Below are 16447 nucleotides of genomic sequence, written 5' to 3' on the forward strand. Positions count from 1 at the left end.
CTGGCTAACTTTTTTTTTCTTTTTAGTAGAGATGAGGTCTTTTTGTGTTGCCCAGGCTCGTCTCAACCTCCTGGGGTCAAGCAAGCCTCCTGCCTCAGCCTCCCACCTGCTGAAGCTACAGGTATGAGCCACCCCTCCTGGCCCTCATTTTTCTCAAATGTAAAGTGAGAGAGTCTAATTAAGTGACCTTTAAAGACAAATTTAGCTTTACTTTTGCATGATTTATGTTGTCTGGACTCTTACTGAAATTTCTATTCAAAGGCCCCACCCCTGAAAATTTGGTTGTTACTGCATAGCCATGCCCGGGAAGACAGGGTGGTTTCAGGCCTGTCAGATATCAGATTGGCCCATATTAGGCATGTATTAGTTATCAAGTGTTGTGTAACACATCTCCATAATGCTTAGTGGCTTAAAACAACAACATTTATTATCTCACCCCATCTGTGGGTCAGGAATCTGGCTGTGGCTTACCTGGGTCTCCTGTCTCAGAGCCTTTTACGTGGCTGCAATCAAGGTGTCAGTTGGGGCTGTGGTCTCACCTGAAGGCTTGACTGGGAGTAGGATTCATTTTAATGCTTACTCCTGTGGCTACGAGCAGGCCTCATTTCCTTATGGACTGTTCAGTTGAGGGTTTCAGTTTCTCTTCTCTTCTCTTTTCTTTCTTTCCTTCTTTTTTTTTTTTTCAGGGTCTCACTCTGTCACCCAGGCTGGAGTACAATGGTACAATGTCAGCTCACTGCAACCTCTGCCTCCCAGGCTCAAGCAATCTTCCCACCTCAGCCTTCTGAGTAGTTGGGACTACAGGTGCAAACCACCACACCCAGCTGATTTTTGTAGTTTTTGTAGAGATGGGGTTTCACCATGTCACCCAGGCTGGTCTTGAACTCTTGGACTCAAGCAGTCTGCTCACCTCAGCTGCCAAAAGTGCTGGGAGTACAGGAATAAGCCATCATGCCAGGCTGGTTTCAGTTTCTTGTACATGGGCTTCTCCATAGGGCAGTTCATAACAAGGCAGTGTGCTTCATCAGAATAAGCAAGTAAGAAGAGCTGGGGAGAAAGAGAGAAGAGGAGATGGAATTTACACACTCTTAGGAGCTAATAAGTGACGGCCCATCACTTATGCCACGTTGTATTGATTAGAAGTGAGTTACTAATTTCAGCCACTAAAGGAGAGGTGATAATACAAGGAACTGTGTGGTAGGAATACTAGGAGGCAAGGGGTCTTTGGGAGCTATTAAGAAGCTGCCTATCATGCTGTGTGACTTCAGGAAAGTGAATGTCCATGTACCTGTTTCTTTCATTGTAAAATGGGGATAATAATGCCTACCTCATAGACTTGAGGTAGGAAATACATGTAGATTACTGGGGACATTTTACCTCACAGCCCTGTGATCATTACTTCCCGTATCCTCCCTGTAGGAGGCCTTCCGTATACACGAGTGGATAATCGAATTATCCATGCTGTTTTATGTTTTCTCCCCAAATAGGCTTTGAGCTCCCTGAGGAATAGTAGCAAATGGAAAATAATGAAAATGTGATGATTTATTTATTTTACTCTTACAGTTACAAATCACAATAATAAGATAATCTTTAAGCCACCAATTCTATGCAGGAAAGAAGTTCAGTAGTCATTGGAAGGCTGGTTTCTGTATTTCTCACCAGGGTATTCCTAGCACCATAGCACCTGGTCTGTGGCAGACACTTAATAAATATCTCCTGAATTGTACACTGTTTTTGTTTTATAAACTATTTCTCAAGGAAACTGGAATAGCATATTGTTTTGGCTTAAAGAGGCTGCAATCTTAATATCACAGGAAATATTACTGAAAAGAAAGAACCCAGACATCATTGTCTTATCCTTTGTTAAAGTCATGAATTTTTCCACGTGGAATATTGTATGATTTATGGTACTTTAAGAAAAGAAGCTCCCAAGAAAGCATAGTTTGAATGATGAATATTATCAGAAATCCAAAGGCCTGTATCTTCAGCATAAGGGTGAACTAGCCGTCAGGTTTTCATATCTGGTTTGTTCAGGAAACCTCAAGCAGTTCCTAGATGGGTAGTGCCTCTACTGCAGGCAGGAGCATGTGCAAATCCTCTCTGGGGAAAAGAAGCTTCACCCAATGTCTAAGTGCTTCCTATAAATAATTTTTTTTTTTTGAGATAGAGTCTCACTTTGTTTCCCAGGCTGGAGTGCAGTGGCACAATCTCAGCTCACTGCAACATCTGTCTCCTGGGTTCAAGTGATTCTCCTGCCTCATCCTCCCAAGTAGCTGGGATTACAGGGGCCCACGACCATGCTTGGCTAATTTTTTGTATTTTTAGTAGAGATGGAGTTTCACCATGTTGGTCAGGCTGGTCTTGAACTCCAGAGCACAAGTGATTCACCCACTTCAGCCTCCCAAAGTGCTGGGATTACAGGTGTAAGTATCATGCCTGACAATAATTATTGTTAGTATAATAGCAGTACACAAAAATAATAAATGCAAAAGGAGAACAAAACATAACTAAGAACCAGAAAAACAACAGAACAAAGTCCACAAAGATGTCATTGGAATATTAAAATTCCAATAAGAATTGAAAGAGTTGAACACAATTAAACAACTGTCATTCTTACTATATTTAAATGAACAAAACATAAGCTTGGATGCATCTACGGGGAAATAGAAGTAAACAACAACAAAAAGCAAATATAATAGAAAAAACAAATATAGCTTCTAGAAATAGAACACACAATCCTGAAATTAAAAGTTCACCAGATTGGTTCACAATCATGTTAGACATAGCTGAGGAGATAATTAATCACCTTGAAAATAGGCACAAAAAATTTTCCAGAAAGTAGCGCAGAGAAACAAAAGATCAAATATATAGAAAAATGATAAATAGGCAGAGAGAAAAAGTCTAACATATATTTTATTGATGTTCTATAAGTAGGGGGGAATGGGGCAGCAGCAACGTATGAACAGAGAAAGGTGAATAATTTTTTAGAAGTGCTGAGAGAGCAAACCACAGACTTCCTGTGAATCGCAAACTGGTTCAATACAAAAAAATTTACACTGAGATTACAATAAAGCTTAAAAGATCAAAACAATGGAGATCTTAGAAACAACCATGCCCAGAAAAGGCTGGGCATGGTGGCTCATGTTTGTAATCCCAGCACTTTGAGAAGCTGAGGCAAGAGGATTGCCTGAGGCCAGGAGTTTGAGAGGAGCCTGGGCAACGTACTGATACTCCATCTCTGAAAAAAAAAAAAAAAGGATAATAATTAGCTGGGCATCATGGTGCACACCTACAGCCCTAGCTACTTGGGAGGCTGAGGTGGGAGGACTGTTGGGTCCAGGAGTTTGAGGCCACAGTGAGCTGTGATTGTACCACTGCACTCTGGCCTCGGTGACAGAGCGAGACCCTGTGTCAAAAACAAAACAACAAAACAAAACAACCAGAGGAAAAAGACATCTTCAAAGGAGCAGCAGTGAGACCAACTGCTGACTTCTCAATGGCAACAATGGGAAACCAAAGACAATGGAATGGCATTGTCAATGCATTAAAAGAAAATAACTACTACTTTATATACCAGAAAGAGCTATTTCAGGAATGATTTTGAAATAGACATATTTTTCATACAGACAAAATGAAGGCTTTTTCATTATCAAATTCTCAATGAGGCAAATTCTAAAGGATATATTTCAAACAGAAATCCTCATATGATACTAAGTGGAAGAAATGAATATAGAACAAAAAGTGGTAAACATTGGCTGGGCATGGTGGCTCAAGCCTGTAATCCCAGCACTTTGGGAGACAGCTGTAGGTGGATCACCTGAAGTCAGGAGTTCGAGACCAGCCTGGCCAACATGATGAAACCTCGTCTCTACTAAAAATACAAAAATTAGCTGCGTGTGGTGGTAGGCACCTGTAATCACAGCTACTCGGGAGGCTCAGGCAGGAGAATTGCTTGAGCCCAGGAGACAAATGTTGCAGTAAGCCGAGATTGCACCGCTGCACTACAGCCTGGGTGACAAGAGCAAAACTCCATCTTAAAAAAAAAAAAAGTGGTAAATATCTGGATAAAATCTATATTAACATTGGTTAGATAAAACAATAACAATACCTTGCGAGGTTTAAAATAAAATTAAAATACATGACAATGCCAGCAAATATGTTGGAGAGGGAGAAATGAAATGTAAGTGTTCTAAAGATTTTTAATTGTCCAAGAAAAGAGTAAAATATTGACTAACTTTAGAATCTGATATGTTAATTATGCATGTTTTAATTTCTAGGTATCCAGTAAAATAGTGGAAATAGAATATATAACTTATAAATCAGGAGTAGGAAAAACAGAATAATAAAACATAATTAAGTAGCAAGAAGGGGGAAAACAGAACACACAGGACAATTAGAAAGCACAAAATAAGGCTGAGCATGATGGTTCATGCCCGTAATCCCAGCACTTTGGGAGACTGAGGCAGGCGGATAACTTGAGGCCAGGAGCTTGAGACCAGCCTGGCCAACATGATGAAACCCTATCTCTACTAATAACAAAACCCAAAACAAAACAAAAAAGAAAGCACAAAACAAGATGCTAGATTTAAACTAAATCTATTAGCAACTGCATTAGATGTAAGTGAATCACATGCTCCAGTTAACAAAGATCCTCAGATTATTAAAAAAGAAGGAAAACGAAATCATGTGCTATTTAATAAGAGATGTTTTGAGCATAAAATAATCAAAGTATGAGTAAGAGGATAGTGTATTAGCTTTCTATTTCTGCTGTAACAATTTATCACAAACTTAGTGGCTTACGTGATACAAACAAGGTTTTATTGAGCTAAAATCAAAATGTTTTCAGGGCTGTATTCTTCCTGCAGGTTTTAGATACAAAAACATTTTTGGCCAGGTGTGGTGGTTCATGCCTGTAATGCCAACATTTTGAGAGGCCAAGGCAGGAGGATTACTTTAGCCCAAGAGTTCAAGACCAGCCTGGGCAACATACGGAAGCCCTATCTCTACATAAAATAAACAAAATTAGATGGGTTCAGTGGCATGTACCTGTAGTCCCAGCTACTCAGGAAGCTGAGGTGGGAGGACTGCTTGAGCCTGAGAGGTAGAGGCTGCAGTGAGCTGAGATTGTGACACTGTACTCTAGCCTGGGCAACAGAGTGAGACCCTGTCTTAAAAAAATAAAAAGAAATCTATTTTGGGGTCTTTTCCTGCTTCTGGAATCTTCTAGAAGTTGCCTACATTCCCTGGCTCATGGCCTTCCTCCTCCATCTTCAAAACCAGCAATATTGAGCCAAGTCTTTCTCACATTGCATCATTCTGACCCAGTCACTACTTCTGCCTCTTTCTTTCACTTTTAAGGACAATGATGATTATATTGGGCCCAATTGGCTAATTCAGGACACTTTCCCTATTTTAAGGTTAGGTGATCAGCACATATCTGCAACCTTAATTCCCCTTGGCTACATAACATATTTGACAGGTTCTGAGGAATTAGAATGTGGACATCAATGAGGGCCATAGATAGGGAAAGATATACCATGAAAGTATTAATCAAAAAGAAAGCCAGGGTAGCTATATTTGTTTATGTTTTAGAGACAGATGTCTTGCTATATTGCCGAGGCTCACCTCAAACTCCTGGGCTCAAGGAATCCTCTTGCCTTAGCCTCCCCAGTAGCTGGGACTGTGGGCATGTGACACCACACTCAGCTTCAGTGTAGCTATATTTATATTAGACACAACAAAATTTAAAAAGTGAAAAAAGACCTAAATACATATGCCCTATTCATCAATTGGAAGTCTTAGTTTCATTAAAACACCAAATTTCACCAATTTAATCTGTGAATTTGATGCAATCCCAACCAAAATCTCAGCAGGAGTTTTTGTAGACAGAAAAGTTAAACATAAAATTTATATTAAAAAGCAGAGGGGATTGCTGCAAGATGGCCAAATAGGTACAGCTCTGGTCTGCAGCTCCCAGCAAAATCGACGCAGAAGGTTGGTGATTTCTGCATTTCCAACTGAAGTACCCGGTTCACCTCACTGGGACTGGTTGGACAGTGGATGCAGCCCACAGAGGGCGAGCCGAAGCAGAGTGGGGCATTGCTTCACCCAGAAAATGCAAGGGGTTGGGGAATTTTCTCCCCTACCCAAGGGAAGCCGGGAGGGACTGAGCCTGAGGAACTGTGCCCTCCAGCCCAGATACTGCGCTCTTCTCATGGTCTTTGCAACATGCAAACCAGGAGATTCCCTCCAGTGCCTAAGCCACCAGGGCCCTGGGTTTCAAGCACAAAACTGGGCGGCCGTTTGGGCAGACACTGAGTTAGCTGCTGGAGTTCTTTTTCCATACCCGACTGGCACCTGGAACGCCAGCGAGACAGAACCGTTTACTCCTCTGAAAAGAGGGCTGAAGCCAGGGAGCCAAGTGGTCTGACTCGGCGGGTCCCACCCCCAGAGAACCCAGCAAACAAAGATCCACTGGCTTGAAATTCTCACTGCCAGCACAGCAGCAGTCTGAGATGGACCTGGGATGCTGGAGCTTGGTGGGGGGCAGGGGCATCTGCCATTGCTGAGGCTTGAATAGGTTGTTTTACCCTCACAGTGTAAACAAAGCCACCAGAATGTTCAAATGGGATGGATCCCACTGTAGCTCAGCAAGGCCACTGTGGCCAGACTGCCTTTCTAGATTTCTCCTCGCTGGGCAGGGCATCTCTGGAAAAAAAAGGCAGCAGCCCTAGTCAGAGACTCACAGATAAAACCCCCATCTCCCTGGACAGAGCACCTGGGGGAAGAGGCGGCTGTGGGCGCAGCTTCAGCAGATTTAAACGTCCCTGCCTAGCAGCTCCGAAGAGAGCAGCAAATCACCAAGCACAGCATTCGAGCTCTGCTAAGGGTCAGACTGCCTCCTCAAGTAGCTCCCTGACAGCCGTATACACTGACTGGGAGACACCTCTCAGTAGAGGCCCAAAGACACCTCATACAGCAGAACTCTGGCTGGCATCTGGCAGGTGCCCCTCTGGGATGAAGATTCCAGAGGAAATAATAGGCAGTAATCTTTGCTGTTCTGCAGCCTCCGTGGTAATAGCCAGGCAAACGGTCTGGAGTGGACCTACAGCAGATGTGTGGCAGAGGGACCTGACTGTTAGAAGGAAAACTGAAAAACAGAAATGAATAGCACGTCCACTCAGAGATCACATCCAAAGGCCACCAACATCAAAGACCAAAGGTAGATAAATCCACAAAGATGTGGAGAAACCAGCACAAAAAGCCTGAAAATTCCAAAAACCACAACGCCACTTCTCCCACAAAGGATCACAACTCCTCGCCAGCAAGGGAACAAAACTGGACGGAGAATGAGTTTGACGAATTGACAGAAGTAGGCTTCAGAAGGTGGGTGAAAACAAACTCCTCCAAGCTAAGAGAGCATGTTCTAACCCAATGCAAGGAAGCTAAGAACCTTGAAAACAGGTTAGACAAATTGCTAACTAGAATAATCAGTTTAGAAAAGAATGTAAGTGACATGATGGAGCTGGAGACACAGGACAAGAACTCCGTGAAGCATATGCAAGTATCAATAGCTGAATCTATCAAGTGGAAGAAAGGATATCAGACATTGAAGATCAACTTAATGAAATAAAGCATGAAGACAAGATTAGAGAAAAAAGAATGAAAAGGAACGAACAAAGCATCCAAGAAATATGAGACTATGTGAAAAGACCAAACTTACATTTGATTAGTGTACATGAAAGTGAGAGGGAGAATGAAACCAAATTGGAAAACACTCTTCAGGATACAATCCAGCAGAATTTCACCAACCTAACAAGACAGGCCAACATTCAAATTCAGGAAATACAGAGAACACCACAAAGATACTCCTTGAGAAGAGCAACCCCAAGACACATAATTGTTAGATTCACCAAGGTTGAAATGAAGAAAAAATGTTAAGGGTAGCCAGAGAGAAAGGTTGGGTTACCCGCAGTGGGAAGCCCATCAGACTAACAGTGGATCTCTCGGCAAAACCCTACAAGCCAGAAGAGAGTGGGGGTCAGTATTCAACATTCTTAAAGAAAAGAATTTTCAACCCAGAATTTCATATCCAGCCAAACTAAGCTTCATAAGTGAAGGAGAAATAAAATCCTTTATAGACAAGCAATTGCTGAGAGAGTTTGTCAGCACCAGGCCTGCCTTACAAGAGCTCCTGAAGGAAGCACTAAGCATGGAAAGGAACAACTGGTACCAGCCACTGCAAAAACATGCCAAATTGTAAAGAACATCGACACTATGAAGAAACTACATAAACAAATGAGCAAAATAACCAGCTAGCATCATAATGACAAGATCCATTTCATACATAACAATGTTAAACTTAAATGTAAACGGGCTGATTGCCCCAATTAAAAGACACAGATTGGCAAACTGGACAAACAGTCAAGACCCATCGGTGTGCTGTATTCAGGAGACCCATTTCATGTGCAGACACACATGGGCTCAAAATAAAGGGATGGAGGAATATTTACCAAGCAAATGCAAAGCAAAAAAGAGCAGGAGTTGCAGTTTTAATCTCGGATAAAAGAGACTTTAAACCAACAAAGATTAAAAGAGACAAAGAGGGCATTACATAATGGTAAAGGGATCAATGCAACAAGAAGAGCTAACTATCCTAAATATATGTGTAGCCAATACAGAAGCACCCAGATCCATAAAGCAAGTTCTTAGAGACCTACAAAGAAACTTACACTCCCACACAATATTATTGGGAGACTTTAACACCCCACTGTTAATATTAGACAGATCAATAAGACAGAAAATTAACAAGGATATTCAGGACTTGAACTCAGCTCTGGACCAAGCGGCCCTCATAAACATCTACAGAACTCTCCACCCAAAATCAACAGAATATTCCTCTCAGCACCACATCGCACTTATTCTAAAATTGACCACATAATTGGAAGTAAAACACTCCTCAGCAAATGCTAAAGGATGGAAATCATAACAAACAGTCTTTCAGACTACAGGGCAATCAAATTAGAAATCAGGATTAAGAAACTCACTGAAAACCACACAACTACATGGAAACTGAATAACCTGCTCCTGAATGACTACTGGGTAAATAACGAAATTGATGCAGAAATAAAGATGTTCTTTGAAACCAATGAGCACAAAGACACAACGTACCAGTATCTCTGGGACACATTTAAAGCAGTATGTAGTGGCAAATTTATACCACTAAATGCCCACAAGAGAAAGCAGGAAAGATCTAAAATCAACACCCTAACATCACAATTAGAAGTACTAGAGAAGCAAGAACAAACAAATTCAAAAGCTGGCAAAAGACAAGAAAAAAACTAAGAAGAGAGCAGAACTGAAGGAGATAGAGACACAAAAAACCCTTCAAAAAAATCAATGAATCCAGGAGCTGGTTTTTTGAAAAGATCAACAAAACAGACCACTAGCCAAACTAATATAGAAGAAAAGAGAGAAGAATCAAATAGAGGCAATAAAAAATGATAAAAGGGATATCACCATTGATACCACAGAAATACAAACTACCATAAGAGAATACCATCAACACCTCTACACAAATAAACTAGAAAATATAGAAGAAAATGGATAAATTTCTGGATACATACACCCTTCCAAGCCTAAACCAGGAAGAAGTTGATTCCCTGAATAGACCAATAACAGGTTCTGAAATTGAGGCAATAATTAATAGCCTACCAACCAAGAAAAGTCCAAGACCAGAATGATTCACAGCAGAATTCTAAAAGAGGTACAAAGAAGAGCTGGTACAATTTCTTCTGAAACTATTCCAAACAATAGAAAAAGAGGGAATCCTCTGTAACTCATTTTATGAGGCCAGCATCATCCTGACACCAAAACCTGGCAGAGACACAACCAAAAGACAAAATTTCAGGCCAATATCCTTGATGAACATCAATGCGAAAATCCTCAATAAAATATTGGCAAACCGAATCCAGGAGCACATCAAAAAGCTTATCCACCAAGATCAACTTGGCTTCATCCCTGGGATGCAAGGCTGGTTCAACATATGCAAATCAATAAACATAATTCATCACATAAACAGAACCAATGACAAAAACCACATGATTATCTCAGTAGATACAGAAAAGGCCTTTGACAAAACTCAACACCATTTTAACCTAAAAACTCTCAATAAACTAGGTATCGATGGAACGTGTGTTGAAATAATAACAGCTATTTATGACAAACCCACAGCCAATATCCTACTGACTGGGCAAAAGCTGGAAGCATTTCCTTTGAAAACCAGCATAAGACAAGGACACCCTCTCTCACCACTCCTATTCAACATAGTATTGGAAGTTCTGGCCAGGACAATAAGGCAAGAGAAAAAATAAAGGGTATTCAAATAGGAAAAAAGGAAGTCAAATTGTCCCTATTTGCAGATGACATGATTGTATATTGAGAAAATCCCATTGTCTCAGCCCTAAATCTCCTTAAGCTGATAAGCAACTTCAGCAAAGTCTCAGGATACCAAATCATTGTGCAAAAATCACATGCCTATACACCAGAAACAGACAAACAGAAAGCCAAATCATGAGTGAACTCCCATTCACAAGTGCTACTAAGAGAATAAAATACCTAGGAATCCAACTTACAAGGGACGTGAAGCACCTCTTCAAGGAGAACTGCAAACCACTGCTCAAGGAAATAAGAGAGGACACAAATAAACTGAAAAACATTCCATGCTCATGGAGAGGAAGAATCAATACTGTGAAAATAGCCATACTGCCCAAAGTAATTTATAGATTCAATGCTATCCCCATCAAGCTACCCCTGCCTTTCTTCACAAAATTGGAAAAACTACTTTAAACTTCATATGGAACCACAAAAGAGCCCACATAGCCAAGACAATCCTAAGCAAAAAGAACGAAGCTGGAAGCATCACACTACCTGACTTCAAACTATACTACAAGGCTACAGTAACCAAAACAACATGGTACTGGTACCAAAACAGATATATAGACCAATGAAACAGAACAGAGACCTCTTAAATAACACCACACATCTACAACCATCTGATCTTTGACAAACCTGACAAAAACAAGCCATGGGGAAAGAATCCCCTATTTGATAAATGGTGTTGGGAAAACTGGCTAGCCATATGCAGAAATCTGAAACTGGATTTGTTCCTTAAACGTTACACAAAAATTAACTCAAGATGGATTAAACACTTAAACCTAAGACCCAAAACCATAAAAACCCTAGAAGAAAACCTAGGCAATACCATTCAGGATCTAGGCCCGGGCCAAGACTTCATGACTAAAACATCAAAAGCAAAGGCAACAAAAGCCAAAATTGACAAATGTGATCCAATTAAACTAAAGAACTTCTGCACAGCAAAAGAAACTATCATCAGAGTGAACAGGCAACCTACAGAATGGGGGAAAATTTTTTGCAATCTGTACGTCTGACAAACGGCTAATATCCAGAATCTACAAAGAACTAAAACAAATTTACACGAAAAAAAAGAACCCCATCAAAAAGTGGGCAAAGGATATGAACAGACACTTCTCAAAAGAAGACACTGATGCAGCCAACAAACATGAAAAAAAGCTCATCATCACTGGTTATTAGAGAAATGCAAATCAAAACCACAGTGAAATACCATCTCACGCCAGTTAGAATGGTGATCATTAAAAAGTCAGGAAACAACAGATGCTGGAGAGGATGTGGAGAAATAGGAACACTTTTACACTGTTGGTGGGAGTGTAAATTAGTTCAACTGTTGTGGAAGACAGTGTGGCGATTCCTCAAGGATCTAGAACAAGAAATAACATTTGACCCAGTAATCCCATTACTGGGTATATACCCAAAGGATTATAAATCATTCTATTATAGGGGCACATGCACATGAATGTTTATTGTGGCACAGTTCAAAATAGCAAAGACTTGGAACCAACCCAAATGCCCATCAATAATAGACTGGACAAAGAAAATGTGGCACATATACACCATGGAAAACTATGCAGCCAGAAAAAAAGATGAGTTCATGTCCCCTGCAGTGACATGGATGCAGCTGGAAACCATCATTCTCAGCAAACTAACACAAGAACGGAAAACCGAACACCACATGTTATCAGTCATAAGTGGGAGTTGAACAATGAGAAGACATGGACACAGGGAGGGGAACATCACACATCAGTGGCCTGTTCAGGGTTGAGGGGCTAGGGGAGGGATAGCATTAGGAGAAATACCTAATGTAGATGACAGGTTGATGGGCGCAGCAAACCACCATGGCACGTGTATACCTATGTAACAAAACTGCACATTCTGCACATATACCCCAGAACTTAAAGTACAGTTAAAAAAATCCTCAGCAAAATACTAGCAAAAAGAATCTGGCAATATATAGAAAGAATATACACTATGACTATCCCAGGAATGCAAGTGTGTTTAACATAGCTAAATCGATTAACATAATATACTCATCAATAGAATGAAGGACAAAAAAACCAGATGATCATCTCAGTAGTTGCAGAAAAAGCATTTGACAAAATCCAACACCCTGTCATGACAAAAAACCACCCAACAAACCAGGAATAGAAGGGAAATTCCTCACCCTGATAAAGAACATCTAGGGAAACCAACAAGTAACATCATACTTAAAGGTAAAAGACTGAATTTTAAGATTAGGAACAAGATACTGACATCTGCTCTTGCCACTTCTATTGAACATTGTTTTAGAGGTTGTAGTGAGGGCAATTAGGTAAGAAAATGAAATAAAAATGGATACAGATTGGAAAAGAAGAAGTAAAACTATCTCTATTTGCAGATGACATGAGCTGGTATACAGAAAATACAAGAAAATCCACTAAAAATCTCTTAGAACTAATAAATGAGTCTTGCAAGTTTCAGAATACAAGATGAATATAAACAATATTTCATTGTATTTCTATGTTTTCCTATCTTTTTCATTTCACCAAGTCCTGATGGAATCAATTGTATTTTTGTACAGTAGCAACGAGCAAACTAAAAATGAAATTAAGAGAGTAGTTTTATTTAGAACAGCACCAAAAAGAATAAAATACTATATTTGTCCATTCCCAACTGCGATGAAGAAATACCTGAGACTGGGTAATTCAAAACGAAGAGGTTTAATTGGCTCATAGTTCTACTGGATGTACAGGAAGCATGGCAGCCTCAGCTTCTAGAGAGGCCTCAGGTAACTTTCTATCATGGCGGAAAGCAAAGAGGGAGTGAGGCATCTCATGGTCAGAGTAGAAACAAGAACGAGGTGGGAGGTGCTACACACTTTTAAACGACTAGATTTCCCAAGGACTCACTATCACGAGAACAGCACTAAGGTGATGGTGCTAAACCATTTATGAGAAAACTACCCCTTTAATACGATCACCTCCTAACCAGACCCCACCTCCAACACTGGGAATTACAATTCAACATGAGATTTGGGTAGGCATACAGATCCAAACCATATCAAATGCTCAGGAATAAATTAACAAAAGAAGCGCAAAACTTATAAAATGAAAATTACAAAACATTATTGAAAAATGTGAAAGAAGAGCTAAATAAATGGAAAGACATCCTACATTCATGAATGGAAAGATGTAATATTGTTAAAGTGGCAATACTCCCCAAATTGATATGGATGTTTAATGCAATCACTATCAAAATCCCAGCTGCCTTCTTTGCAGAAATTGACAAGCTGATCCAAAAATTCATATGGAAATGCAAGGGACTCAGAATAGACAAAACACTTTTGAGAAAAAAGACCAGGTTCACATTTCTTAATTTCAAAGAACTACAAAAATATGAAAATCAAGACAGTGTGGAACGGGTATAAGAATAGACACATAGATCAATGGAATAGAACTGAAATTCCAGAAATAGGTCCTGGCATGTACAGTTAATTGATTTTTTTTTACTAGAGTGCCAAGACAATTCAGTGGGAGAAAGAACTGTCATTTCAACCAGTGGTATTGGGTCACATGGATTATCCACATGCAAATGAATATCCACATGCAAATAGAAATTTACATGGAATAAAGCTGGATGCATATCTCACACCATATGCAAAAATTAACTAAAAGATTGATTAAAAACCTAAATTAAAGAGCTAAAACTATAAAACTCTCAGAAGAAAACACAGGTATAAACTTGCATGTCCTTAGATTAGGCAATGGTTTCTTAGACATGACACCAAAAGCATAAGCAATAAAAGAAAAACATAGATAAACTGGACATCACCAGAAGTTTAAATTTTTGTGCCTCAAAGGACACGACCAAGAGAGTGAAAAGACACTCTACAGCATGGGAGAAAATTTTTGCAAATCATATCTGATAAGAAATTTGTATCTAGTATAAAGAACTTTTACAACTCAATAATAAAAGGTAATAACCCAATTAAAAAGTGGCCAAAGGATCTGACATTTCTCCAAAGAAGAAACACATACGATGAATAAGCACATGAAAATTTGGTCAACATTATTGGCCATCAGAGAAAAGAAAGTCAAAACTATTGGTATCTAGTGGGATATACCAATTCACACCACTAGAATGGCTATTATAAAAACAAAGAACAAAAAACTAATTTAAAAAAACAGATAATAACAAGTGTTGACTGGGTACGGTGGTTCACATTTGTAATCCTAGTGTGTCCGGAATTGGTGGGTTCTTGGTCTCACTGGCTTCAAGAATGAAGCCGCGGACCCTCGTGATGAGTGTTATAGCTCTTAAGGCAGTGCATCTGGAGTTGTTCTTTCCTCCTGGTGGGTTCATGGTCTCACTGGCTTCAGGAGTGAAGCTGCAGACCTTCTCGGTGAGTGTTACAGCTCATAAAGGCAGTGTGGACCCAAAGAGTGAGCAGCAGCAAGATTTATTGCAAAGAGCCAAAGAACAAAGCTTCCACATTGCGGAAGGGGACCCAAGCGGGTTGCCACTGCTGGCTCCGGCAGCCTGCTTTTATTCTCTTATCTGGCCCTACCCACATCCTGCTGATTGGTCCATTTTACAGAGAGCGGAGTGATCTGTTATGACAGGGCGCTGATTGGTGCGTTTGCAATCCCTGAGCTAGACACAAAGGTTCTCCACCTCCCCACTAGATTAGCTAGATACAGAGTGTCCACACAAAGGTTCTCCAAGTCCCCACCAGAGTAACTAGATATAGAGTGTAGATTGGTGCATTCACAAACCCTGAGCTAGACACAGAGTGCTGACTGGTGTGTTTACAAACCTTGAGCTAGATACAGAGTGCTGACTGGTGTATTTACAATCCCCTAGCTAGACATAAAGGTTCTGCAAGTCCCCACCAGAGTCAGGAGCCCAGCTGGCTTCACCCAGTGGATCCCGCACCAGGACTGCAGGTGGAGCTGCCTGCCAGTCCCGCGCCCTGCGCCCACCCTTGGGTGGTCGATGGGACTGGGCGCCATGGAGCAGGGGGCGGCGCTCGTCGGGGAGGCTTGGGCCGCACAGGAGCCCACGGAGGGTGGGGGAGGCTCAGGCATGGCAGGCTGCAGGTCCCGAGCCCTGCCCTGCGGGAAGGCACCTAAGGCCCTGCGAGAAATTGAGCACAGCAGCTGCTGGCCCAGGTGCTAAGCCCCTCACTGCCCGGGGCCAGCGGGGGCCCGCAAGCACCTCGCGCAGCCCTGGTTCCCGCCCGCGCCTCTCCCTCCACACCACCCCGCAAGCTGAGGGAGCCGGCTCCGGCCTAGGCCAGCCCAGAAAGGGGCTCTCACAGTGCAGCGGAGGGCTGAAGGGCTCCTCAAGTGTCGCCAAAGTGGGAGCCCAGGCAGAGGAGGCGCCAAGAGCAAGCGAGGGCTGTGAGGACTGCCAGCACGCTGTCACCTCTCACTAGCACTTTGGGAGTGTGAAGCGAGTGGACTGCCTGAGCTCAGCAGTTAGAGATCAGCCTGGCCAACATGGCAAAACCCCGTCTCTACTAAAAAAACAAAATTAGCCAGGCGTGGTGGCACACACCTGTAGTAGCAGCTACTCGGGAGGCTGAGGTAGGAGAATCACTTGAACCTGGGAGGCAGAGGTTGCACTGAGCTGAGATCATGCCACTGCACTCCAGCCTGGGCAACAGAGCAAAACTCTGTCTCAAAAAACAAAACAAAACAAAAACCCAAAAACAAAAAACAAACAAAAACCCCCGCCCAAAAAAAAAATAAATAAAAAACCCAAAAAACAAGTGTTGGTGAGGATTTGGAGAAATCAAAACCATGATACTCTTCTGGTGAGAATGTACAATGGTGCAGCTGCTTTGGAAAATAGTCTGGCAGTTCTTCTAAGTGTTAAACATAGAGTTTCCATATTATCCAACAACTCCACTCCTAGGAAGATCCTCAAGAGAAGTAAGAACATGTCCACACAAAAACTTGTACATGAACATTCCTAGCAGCATGTTCATAAAAGTCAAAAAGAGGGAAAACTCCAATGTCTATCCATCAAC

The 16447-nt window shown here is 41.3% G+C and overlaps 1 long non-coding RNA gene across 4 annotated transcripts in view; it reads right to left on the reverse strand.

Moving 5' to 3' along the window:
• Positions 1 to 465: 465 nt before the first annotated feature.
• LOC112204172 (uncharacterized) overlaps positions 466 to 16447 on the reverse strand; it is a 74139-nt gene continuing 58157 nt past the window's right edge. For 2 of the 4 annotated variants that reach the window (XR_010159409.1, XR_010159407.1), the window contains one exon: positions 466 to 1047. This is a non-coding gene — a long non-coding RNA (uncharacterized LOC112204172). The remainder of the gene's footprint in view (positions 1048 to 16447) is intronic. The other 2 variants (XR_010159410.1, XR_010159408.1) reach the window with 2 other exon arrangements.

Source organism: Pan troglodytes, chromosome 7 (genome assembly GCF_028858775.2).
Source record: "Pan troglodytes isolate AG18354 chromosome 7, NHGRI_mPanTro3-v2.0_pri, whole genome shotgun sequence".
Lineage (NCBI taxonomy): Eukaryota > Metazoa > Chordata > Mammalia > Primates > Hominidae > Pan > Pan troglodytes.